Source organism: Pogona vitticeps, chromosome 2 (genome assembly GCF_051106095.1).
Source record: "Pogona vitticeps strain Pit_001003342236 chromosome 2, PviZW2.1, whole genome shotgun sequence".
Classification (NCBI taxonomy): Eukaryota; Metazoa; Chordata; class Lepidosauria; order Squamata; family Agamidae; genus Pogona; species Pogona vitticeps.
Genome location: NC_135784.1, coordinates 75,006,787 through 75,017,551, shown reverse-complemented (window position 1 = coordinate 75,017,551; position 10,765 = coordinate 75,006,787). Strand labels below are relative to the sequence as shown.

Genomic DNA, 10,765 nt, shown 5'->3' with positions numbered 1-10,765 from the left:
TGAACATTCTGTTTTTATGGCATTGTCTTCAGATACCTAAGAAGAAATACCAGCTTATGTCAAGGAATTGACATTTAATTGTGTGCCAGCAAGTAAATTCAAATGGATGGCAACCTTTTCCAGGGTATTCTAAGTCAAAGGTCCCCAACCTTTTTGGGACTGCGGACTGTCTGAGCCTCCGAGGGAGCCGGGGACCCCCTGCAGGTGCGCGCTCTTGGGTGCATGCGTGAAGCAGTGGGGGAGCGCCCGCCCACCTGCCAGTGCCGGTGTGAGTGCTCCCCAATCCCTTAGCACATGCGCAGGGGCTCCTGCACGCACGCATGTGCGCACACTCACCCCTTTGTGTGGACACACATGCGTGAAGTGGTGGGGGAGCCCTCACGCCGGCGCTGGCACGCGCGCATGTGCACAAAGCAACTGTGGGAAGGGGAGTGCATGCAGGAGGGGAAGTCTGTCTTTGCAGCCTGGTCTGCCTCAGGCCACGGACCAGCACTGGGCTGCAGACCGGGGGTTGACGACCTCTGTTCTAGGTAAAGTACTCAGACGTGGTTTACCCATTCCTTTTTTCTGGGGCCAACCTGGGACTCTGAAGCTCACCCAAGGCCACACAGGCTGGCACTTCTCTTGGGAGGCACAGTGGGTAACTCCCAAACTCTGACTATACAGCCAGATACCTAAATGAGTTATCTAGACAGCTTACAGTATTGACATTTAACTGATTTTTAAAAAATTCTCAGTGTTCTATTTGTAATGTGTTAGCCCTAAAGTACAATATCCTTTCTTTTACTGTTCTGAATAGAAAAACAAACAAAACATCCTATAGGAAACATTTCAACAGATACTTTGATGAACTGAAATCGCCAAGTCCATTTTGGGAATATCGGACCGCATACTTACCATATTTTTCTGTTTACAAGATGACCCAAAGTATAAGATGACTCCCCCCTTTCTAACCCCCAAATTAGAAAATTTCCATGCTCACGCCCCTTTGATCCTCCCGCCCTTTCCCGTCTATGTTTCCCGCTTCCTAAGCCCTGCAGAGCTTAGGAAATGGGTAATGCAACCATGAAAGGGCAGCGCGCTAGTGCCCCTTTGATCCGGATGCCCTTTCACGGCTGCATCAGGATCAAAGGGGTGCGAGTGTGATGCCCTTTCACAGCTGCTTTACTCTGTGGCTTCGCAAAAGGCAGGGAAAGCGGCTGCTTGCCGTGTATAAAACAACCCTTAATTTTTAGTCTAATTATCTAAGTAAAAAGTCTTGTTTTATACACAGAAAAATACGGTAAATTTTATGAAACAAACTAGCCATGTATCGGCAGTTACATGTATTGGTCAAAGACTTTAAGCCAGATGTCAATATTTGTAGAATACTAAATACTATAAAATATTAAGCCAGTAGAAGTTATTGCTATGTAATTTGAAGCATAATTAGTATTATTTTCAATTTTTAGACTATATCTTGGTTTTCTAGGAACCTTTTCAGCCCATCTTATACATCGCCAAAGTAGAGTTTCAACTAAAAAAAAAGTATCACAGTTTTCATAGCTATGAAGATGATGCCTTTTTCTCCCTCTCGTATTGTTAACTTTGTGTAATGTTTTTTATTTAATAATTGTTTTATATATCACTTTTATTGTATCACTAATGTTGTTAGCCGCCTAGAGTGGTCCTGACACGACCAGATAGGCGGGATATAAATTAAATAAATAAAATAAAAAATAATAATAATAAAATAAAATTACAAGGCAAGATAATGGGGGCACTTAATCCAGCATCCTTTCTGTAATTCTGGTGAAGTGATGACAAGCAAGAAACATTGGGTACAGTCCTCCTACCCCTCTACCATTTAAAATGCAGTATGTTTTATTGATTTCAGTGTTCTCTGTCTCCACATGAAATGCATTTTCACAATAAAAACAATGTCATCATTTTTGAAGTTTCAGCCTTTATAGCCAGTTAAATGTGTTTAGCTCATCTACTATACTGAGCTGCACTCTTTCCCTCAATTTTTATATATCACTTAGGCAATATCCCTAAGGCAACTCACATTTTACATGGCAATGCTGCAAAATGTGAAAGCAAGGAATGGGTCTTTGCATTTGGAATGAACACAACGGGACAAACTTCTGCAGACAATAGTCAGTCCTGCTCATGAGAAGTAAACTTATGGAGTTAATTTAGTTTCTGTGTCCTATGCTAAAACACTACTAGACATACAAGAAGATTTCCCCCTAACCTTCTTGCTTGCTGCAGCTAGCAGACTGCTGCTACAGTTTCTTCTCTTGAGATTTACTTCTTGCATCAGACCAAAGGTCTTGATTGGCATTTTGTCTCAAGCAACAACCAAACAAATATAGCTCACCATTAAAATACAGTGGTGCCTCGCTTAACGATTACCTCATTAAAAGGCGACCGCTATCGCGACTGCAAAACGATGTTCCTATGGAGAAAATTCACTTCACGACATTCGGTTCCCTGCTTCAGGAACCGATTCTTCGCATTATGACGATCTAAAAACAGCTGATCGTCGGGTTTCAAAATGGCTCCCCACTGTGTTAAGGACGGATTCCTTGCTATGCAGGCACCAGAAAATGGCCGCCCTGTGGAGGATCTTCACAGCACGATAAGGTATTTCGCCCATTGGAACACATTGAACGGTTTTCAATACATTTCAATTGGTTTTTTAATTTCGCTTGATGGCGATTTTGCTTAACAGCGATTTTAACGGAACACGTTATCATCGTCAAGTGAGGCACCACTGTACAATGGCAACACTATTCACTCTTTTAACTTGAAGGATTACTATTCATTATTCAAAAACATAAAAAATCTAGTAATGCTGCACATAATGTAAAAACAAGCAAGACAGATGCATGCACACCTCTGCCCACACGCCCCCCACATGCACAGGGTGAAGGGAATGGGCTGGCTAAAATGGAAGGCGGGCCAAACATGGCCCAATGACCATAGTTTGGAGACCCCTACTGTAGACTATTCTTGCTACAACTAGGTAAAAATACAAAATATAGCATTACCCGTATTAGTTCTCAGCTACAAGAAGGCCTCATTACTTCATGAGGCCTTCTTGTAGCTGAGAACTAATACGGGTAATGTTATATTTTGTATTTTTACCTAGTTGTAGCAAGAAGCCCAGATTGGAAGTGAAATGCAAACTCAGTACTCAGTAGGCATCCTTCAGTCTCGAAAGACTATGGTATCGTGCTCTGTATGGAGGACTTGGAACAGCGTCTAGTGTGGCTGAGGAGGCCAATTCGAGAGTGACAATCCCTTCCACACTGGAGACAAATCCAATCTGTCCCCTGTCCAGCTCCCTGGTTTTGCTTCCTTTGTGACTTCCTCTTTGCCTCAGCCTGCTGGACAAGGGTCTCTTCAAATTGGGAGAGGCCGTGATGCACTGCCTGCCTCCAGGCTGAACGATCAGATGTCAGAGTTTCCCATCTGTTGAGGTCTATTCCTAAGGCCTTCAGATCCCGCTTGCAGATATCCTTGTATCGCAGCTGTGGTCTCCCTCTGGGGCGATTTCCCTGCACTAATTCTCCATATAGGAGATCCTTTGGAATCCGACCATCAGCCATTCTCACAATGTGCCCAAGCCAGCGTAGACGTCGCTGTTTCAGTAATGTATGCATGCTGAAAATTCCAGCTCGTTCTAGGACTACTCTATTTGGAACTCTGTCCTGCCAGGTGATACCAAAAATCCGTCGTAGGCAACGCATATGGAAGGTGTTCAGCTTCCTCTCCTGCCGGGCACAAAGGGTCCAGGACTCGCTGCAGTACAGGAGTGTGCTCAGGACACAGGCTCTATAGACCTGGATCTTGGTATGTGTTGTCAGTTTCTTATTGAGCCATACTCTCTTTGTGAGTCTAGAGAACATGGTGGCTGCTTTCCCAATGCGTTTATCCAGCTCGACATCTAGAGAGAGGGTGTCAGAGATGGTTGAGCCAAGGTACACAAAGTCATGAACAACCTCCAATTCTTGTGTGGAGATGGTAATAGAGGGAGGTGAGTCCACACCCTGGCCCATGACTTGTGTTTTCTTCAGGCTGATTGTTAGTCCAAAGTCTTGGCAGGCCTTGCTGAAACGGTTCATGAGTTGTTGGAGGTCTTCAGCAGAGTGGGCAACAATGGCTGCATCGTCTGCAAAGAGGAAGTCCCTCATGCATTTCAGCTGGACTTTGGTCTTTGCTCTCAATCTAGAGAGATTAAAGAGCTTTCCATCTGATCTAGTCCGGAGATAGACACCTTCTGTTGCAGTTCCAAAGGCATGCTTCAGCATGACAGCAAAAAAGATCCCAAAAAGTGTTGGTGCGAGGACACAGCCCTGTTTCACTCCGCTTCGGATGTCAAAGGGATCTGATGTTGAGCCGTCAAAAACTACAGTGCCTTTCATTCCATCGTGGAAGGACCTGATGATGTTAAGGAGACGAGGTGGACATCCAATCTTGGGAAGTATTTTGAAAAGGCCATCCCTGCTAACCAAGTCAAATGCTTTTGTAAGGTCTATGAAGGCCACAAAGAGTGGCTGTTGTTGTTCCCTGCATTTCTCCTGCAACTGTCGGAGGGAGAATACCATGTCAGTGGTGGATCTATTTGCTCGAAATCCGCACTGTGATTCCGGATAGACTCTGTCTGCAAGCACCTGGAGCCTCTTCAGCACAACACGGGCAAGCAGCTTCCCTACAACGCTAAGAAGAGAGATACCACGGTAGTTATTGCAGTCACCCCTGTCACCTTTGTTCTTGTACAACGTGACAATGTTTGCATCCTTCATGTCCTGTGGTACTCCACCTTCCCTCCAGCAGAGACAAAAGATTTCATACAGTTCGGTGATGATGATCTCCTTACCGCATTTCAGCACTTCTACAGGGATGTTGTCCCTTCCAGGTGCCTTGCCAGAGGTGAGGGAATCCAAGGCCGCATTTATTTCTCCTAGGGTTGGTTCGCTGTCCAGCTCTTCCAAGACAGGCAGGCACTCAATGTTATTTAATGCTTCTTCGGTTACTACATTCTTTCTGGAATATAGCTCGGAGTAGTGCTGCACCCAGCGTTCCATCTGCTGTGCTCGGTCCTGGATGATCACACCTGTAGTAGACTTCAAGGGAGCAGATTTCTTCTGTAATGGATCTAAGGCCTGCTTGATACCATCATACATTCCTTTGATGTTACCTGTGTCCGCTGCTATCTGTATCTGAGAGGAAAGCTGAAGCCAGTAGTCATTGGAGCATCTCCTGGCAGCCTGTTGGGCTTGGCTACGAGCGGCTCGAAGAGCTTGCAGGTTGTACTCGCTAGGACAGGCTTTGTATGCTGCTAGAGCTCTTCTCTTATCCTCAATGGCTGGCATTAACTCCTCCGAATGGGCTTCGAACCAGTCAGCCATCTTTCTGGTCTTCTTGCCGAAGGTGGACAAGGCAGTGTTGTAGACAGTGTTCTTGAAGTGTTCCCATCGTTCAGGTGCATTTACATTTGCTGGACCTGGAAGGGTTTCCTCGAGTGCTTGGGCAAATTCCTTCACTTTTCTTTGATCGCGAGTCTTGTTGATGTCAATACGTGGTCTTCCTTCCTTTTTCATGTGATACAATTTCTTTGTTCGCAGTTTTACTCTACTACACACCAGGGAGTGATCAGTATCGCAATCAGCACTCTGGTAGCTGCGTGTGATCGTAACACTAGGAAGGCTAGAACGTCTAGTGAGGATCAAATCGAGCTGATGCCAATGCTTGGATCTTGGATGTCTCCAGGAGACTCTGTGTTGCAGCTTCGTATTAAAGAATGTGTTGCTGACACAGAGACCATAGTAACAGCAAAACTCCAGTAAGCGTTGGCCATTTTCGTTCATCTTTCCAATGCCAAAACGGCCTAGACAAGTGGGCCAAGAATTGTGATCAGCACCAACTCTAGCATTAAAGTCTCCAAGAATGAACAGTGACTCTCTTTCAGGGACTTTTTTGATAGTAGCTGCCAGATCGTCGTAGAATTTGTCTTTCACTTCTGGAGTGGATGACAGTGTTGGTGCATATGCACTGATGAGGGTTACTGGTCCTGCTGATGAGTGGAGCTGCAGAGACAGGATTCTTTCACTCCCCACAGTGGGTGGAACAATGCATCTCAGGAGAGTGTTTCTGACTGCAAAGCCAACACCATATTCCCTGGTCTCATTCGATGGTTTTCCCTGCCAGAAGAATGAGAAGTTTTTTTCTTTGACAGATCCCGAGTCTGGCAGTCTTGTCTCTTGCAGGGCAACAATGTCCATCTGCAGTCTACTCAGTTCCATGTCAATGACAGCTGTCTTGCGCACATCGTCTATTTCTTGCAGGTCGTTAGGAAAGCCATAGTCAGGAAAGCCAGGGGTCATTGTCCGTACATTCCAGGTGCCCAGCTTTAGGGCAGAAGTTTTCTTATGATTGTTGCATGGTGCACGGTTGTCGATCTGCTTGTCGGGTTTCACCCTAAACCCCACGCACCCCATGAGGTTAACAGACCGTGGCGAGGTAGCACCTTACTGGCTGGGGGCTGCCCAGCTTAAGGCGGGCGGTATCTACCTAGTGAGGTGCAATGACCTCTCCCACCGTCAGAAGTAGCCCCTGGCGTCCTGCTCTACGCCAATTGAGCAGAGACTTATAACCGGTAACTGCTACTTCCCGTGTTGTTTCTTTTTACCCAAATTTGGTAAATAGGAAAACCAACTAACATCTCGTACACCTGGGGGGAGTATACTTTTAAAGGTCAGATCATACTTCCATATCATTAGAGATCAGGCCGGGTAGGTGGGGCTCGTCAGCCCTGGAAGGCAGCCCATCTAGGAGAAGGACCACTCCGAATTTAAACCTCCACTGCCTTGTGGCTATATCCACTTATGGAAAGGGCTTCAGGAGATAACCTCGAGGCAAAATCCGGAGCCGGAGTCCCGGAGGCATTTTCTTTCATTCTGCCAACTCCTGCGACGTTGCTGGAACCAGTTGTATTGGCTCTTGCCTTTCCACTGGACCATTTCAGCGATGTGGAGAGGGGGGATTTGCTGCTTGGGTAACAGCCTATCCTCCATACTATTTTACCCAGGCTTCGTGCTCTGGAGAGGACACTCCAGCTTCGCATACAGCGCAATGCAAACAGAGGTTGGCAAAATCACACCAACGTTTCAGGCATAATAGAAGATTGATTCTACTTATTACACATACTGCTACACTGTAGTAGCTACAGTACAGTATTTCCCAAACATTTACCATTTAAATTGAAATTAGAATTGCATCTTAATCTTACAGGTGAAAAAAAATAATACTTTTGAAGTATGCAAGAATTAAAACCAGCATGCCACAGTAAATATATTGAAATTTATGGTACTATTAGCGCTAGACCATACTACACCCCACACAGATCTTACCAATGTAAGAGTTCTTCATCCAGTTCTTATCAACCCTCTGAGAGCTTTTAGGAGAAATAATGTAAAGGAAAGAAACACATAATAGTGATGTATACACAAGGACAACAAGAGTCTTTCAGCAGGCATATCTTTCTGTACCGTCTCTATATCAGAAGAAGGGAATGGAACTTGTGTTAATACAAATGGGGAAAAACATGAAAGAATCTCTTATTTTCATTTTCATGTTTTTTCTTCCCTTCCAGACATACAATCTTTGAAACATGAAGGATTTCTGTTAATGAAAAAGGGGAACCCAGGCACGTAGTGTTATTTTGGCTTTCTTTTCTCATTTAGCCTTTCTTTGTTCTTTCAAATGTATGTGTCTGTCAAACTGCACAGTAAACATTTAATACATTTAATAATGTATCAAGAACTGCTGTCAGCACCCAATCAGAATGTTCATAAATAGAGGAGCGGGAATTTTGAAAGTGTAGAAGACCCTAGACTGGATGGAGGAACTTAGGGGAATGTGTTGGCTTCATTGTTGGGTCTTGGTTTGGTTGTTGTTTGCCTGCTTTTGTTGTCTGCATTTGGAACATACTGATTCTCTGTTGCCTGGCCCCTGCTTTTTAAACTATTTTTGTGCATTCTTGTTAGTGTCAGAAAAAGAACAAATACAGTAGGAGAAATGAAATGGAAGTGCATGAAAAACTCAAGCCCTTTCATGTTTAATGAAAGAATTAGGGCACAAAAGACCTGAAAAAGAAGAAGGCACTTATCTGAAAGAACTCAAACACAAATGGTTTTTCCCGTGTACATCCCTATCAATCATATACAATTCAGACACCCACCCCTAGTTGAGTCTGATTTGAAGAAGGCAAAGCCAGAACAATAATTTAAAATGAGACATAGTTTTCAAAAGCACTTTTAGATTCACTCCAGCTACAGTTTTTTCTCCCAGTGGTACACAGCTATGGTTCTGTTATGCAACAATACTATGCCCTGGTGCAAACTTTTGAAATTAGTGAAGCATTTTGTTTGTTTTAAGCCAACTTTTATCACTACAGCACATAAAAGTACAACCAACATTTTCTTACATTACACAATAAGGTAACAAAGAAGAGGTGACAGATGGGAAATGAGCTATGAGCAGAGCAAACAGGACAATGAAAGTTGCATAAGTAAAACTGCTGATTTCCCGAAATGTCACATCCTTGTACCTCACATTTCTTTTTTGTTCCCTGAAGAGGTCTGGAGATGTGTCCAGGGGTTGCAATGGCCTATGTGCATTTACGACCTTTGTTAGTAACTTCTATACAGAAGATGAGGAATATAGAATCCTTTTACAGATATAGACGTTTAAAATACACAAAAATTAAGTACTTCGGAAACTGGTTAGAGCGGTTATGCATGATCAAAGCATTTTTCATAGGCAGAGGTCCACAAATGAGGGCATAAGAACCCCGAGAGTAGTCTGCAAAAGAGGAATTCAATTCAGGAATAGAAGTGCCTGGTCAAGCAATGTTAGAGTCTTGTATATCAAGGAACAAAGCAAAATACTGTATGATGAGTCATGTCATTATTTAGTTCGTAACTACAGATGAGGGTATCCCCGTGCAGTCGGACCATCCACTCATGTGTCTGGCGGTGGCGGCAGCCTCGCTCATCCTTCCAATCACTCCCAAAGCCCTGCTTTATTCCTGCTTGGCTAAACACTCCAGGCAAGAGGGAGAAGGACAAGTCTCCATGCACGGCTGCCAAGTTGCTAGCCAAACAGGAACAGAGTGGGGCTCCGAGAGCAACTGGAAGGATGAGCGAGGCCACCACTGGACACGTGAGTGGACGATCCAGCCCCAGAGGGTGGACTCTCATTAATTCCAGCTGTGCGGGGATATTCATATTCATATACAAATACCTCCATCTCTATTCATAACCAAAACAAACAAGGATCTTTTTCATTGGGATATCCACAGCACAGCTTGGAATGTTAAAGTTTAAAATGAACTTGTTTCCTTACTCATCACTCCTCATCAACTGGTTATCATTCTACATACCAAACACTGATTTGGAGGTCACTAAAACAGATAATATTGGGCATCTGGTGACTAAAATATAAGTCATATAAAAACATATATCCTGGGGAGAAGTCAAATGTGATTTTCTTAGGTAGAGGAAACAAGATAAAGGCTTTAACAAAAAACTTTTGAATTAAAAATATGATAATAAGCTGTAATAGAAAAGCATGTATGAAAATGTCAATCACATTGGGCAAGGCTATTATCCTCTCTGCCCGCAGTCTGCCAGAATACAAACCTTGTCTAAAAAAATTCATACATCATATCATAGTAAATCTAATTTTTTTCACAAATAATCTTAATAAGTTTTAGATGATTGCCATAGAACAGCATAACTGCTGGTCTTCAGAGAATGAAATGATAATCCAGACTTAAGAAGGTTTTTAGTGAGGTTTTGTGCTTGTTTCACTTGACTGATCAGAGTGTCTGCCATTGTATTTCAACAGATTTACAATTCTTTCATAAAATTCTCACAGTACACTATCAACTTAATGCAGGGAATTCCTACCTTTAAATCAGGAAATTGGCTGAAATGCTTCTTAAAGTGTCTCTGTCAGATCATCCAGATAGCATCTGAACCTAGTGTCTAGACTTGGAAATAAAGGTGCTTCAGGATTGGGCCATATTTCCTGGCAAGAGTGGATTGGCTAATAAAAAAACACTGTTCTGGATTTTTCAGCAGAGTCATGGCATAACAATCAGGCAGTTGCTTCCATGACTCCATAGTTACAGGAGTACAGTATCTTCTTTGATTCAATCAGTGGCAAATATTCAAGGTGACTGTGCATCTGTCCAAAGAATTATTGACAGCTGCACTTAGCAGCCTTCCAAGTTGCAAACTGTTAGTGATGCCAATTGAAAACATAATATGCATGTGTTCAGAGAGCTAGCATAGGTAAAGCTGCATGATAACAAAGCGGGGGTGAGGAATTTCTCTTGCATGAACACTGCCTTGGATGTACTGTACTTCATCATATTTATTTTGGATGTTCCATTAGGGAGAACTGCAAGAATAGCATAAAAACAAAGACAATGCTATCACTGGTAATAATTGAATTAATGAAAAGAAAATGGAACAGAGGACAGAAACAATTAGTCCTTCTTATGCAGTACTATTCAAAAACAAGATTTACATATTTCCCTTTTTCCCCCAGGAGAACCTTTTGCAAAAAAAAAAAAAAAGTTTTGTGACAACTTAAAGAGACTGAGATAAATTTTTGTGGACTGCAACCTACCTCAACATTTAGGTCCATGCCAAATCTGCATGGGTCTCAATTTTGCATTTGACAACCACTGTTCTCCAACTGCACA

The 10,765-nt window shown here is 43.2% G+C and overlaps 1 protein-coding gene across 2 annotated transcripts in view; it reads right to left on the bottom strand.

Annotated features, from left to right (window-relative positions):
- Nucleotides 1-10,765, bottom strand: part of CENPP (centromere protein P) — a 225,166-nt gene that overhangs the window by 164,597 nt on the left and 49,804 nt on the right. The gene's annotated exons all lie outside the window — the stretch shown is intronic.